The sequence below is a fragment of the Anomaloglossus baeobatrachus genome, chromosome 2 (assembly GCF_048569485.1).
Source record: "Anomaloglossus baeobatrachus isolate aAnoBae1 chromosome 2, aAnoBae1.hap1, whole genome shotgun sequence".
NCBI classification, from domain to species: domain Eukaryota; kingdom Metazoa; phylum Chordata; class Amphibia; order Anura; family Aromobatidae; genus Anomaloglossus; species Anomaloglossus baeobatrachus.
In genome coordinates, this window is record NC_134354.1 from 356,245,341 (window position 1) to 356,246,468 (window position 1,128).

At 33.9% G+C, this 1,128-nt stretch overlaps 1 non-coding gene across 1 annotated transcript; it reads right to left on the bottom strand.

Moving 5' to 3' along the window:
• Window positions 1-662: 662 nt before the first annotated feature.
• On the bottom strand, window positions 663-735 carry TRNAV-AAC (transfer RNA valine (anticodon AAC)). The gene has a single exon. It is a non-coding gene; the product is annotated as a tRNA-Val (tRNA).
• Between the last annotated feature and the right edge of the window lie 393 nt (window positions 736-1,128).

A 1,128-nucleotide genomic window follows, 5' to 3' on the forward strand; every position in this document is an offset into this window, starting at 1 on the left:
GGAAAGTTACTGTGTATTGGCTAGCAGAGCAGAATTGTGACTGACGGGGCCTTTTTATTGCTGAAGGAAAGTATTTTTGGTTAATGAAACATTTATAATTTTTATTATATATTTTACCAGTTTTATTCCTACAAAGGGAATTTGCTTAAAAGGAAGTTTACATTGAATGTGTTACTTTTTTCTACATAGTTTAGTCGTTTGCTTTTGTATTTAAAGAAACTATATATTTGAAACAAACAGGATTTTTATAATATGGGATTATGTTTTCTGCTAAAATGGTCAATAAAAAAGAAACCCAAAATCGTAGTTCTCTTGGTGATGGAAGCCAAAATATATTATCAGTTGGCAACAAAACCAAGAATTTCATATATTACAGGTTGATAGCAAATTACTTCAACAGCGGAAACGGCTTGTTTTTACTGGGGATTGAACCCAGGACCTTCTGCGTGTGAAGTAGACGTGATGACCACTCCACTATGAAACCTGTGAAATCCTGCAAAGTAATGGCATTTAGAGACGAGTTTTGACCGCCAGGGGGAAAAAAATAATAATTTGTAGTTCTGTTTGTGATGGAAGCCAAAACATCCCGTCATTCGGCAACAAAGCCGAGAACTTCATATATTGTAGTTGGATAGCGTACTATTTCAACAGTAAGAACAGATTGGTTTCACTGGGGATTGAACCCAGGTCCTTCTGCGTGTTAAGCAGACGTGATGACCACTACACTATGAAACCTGCCGAAAATTTACTGTGTATTGGCTAGCAGAGCAGAATTGTGACTGACGGGGCCTTTTTATTGCTGAAGGAAAGTATTTTTGGTTAATGAAACATTTACAATTTTTATTACTTATTTTACCAGTTTTATTCCTACAAAGGGATTTTGCTTAAATTTTGGTTTATATTGAATGTGTTAATTTTTTCTCCATAGTTTGGTCTTTTGCTTTTGTATTTATGGGAACTATATATTTTGAAACAAACAGGATATTTATAATATGGGATTATGTTTTCTGCTAAAATGGTCAATAAAAAAGAAACCCAAAATCGTAGTTCTCTTGGTGATGGAAGCCAAAATATATTATCAGTTGGCAACAAAACCAAGAATTTCATATATTACAGGTTGATAGCAAA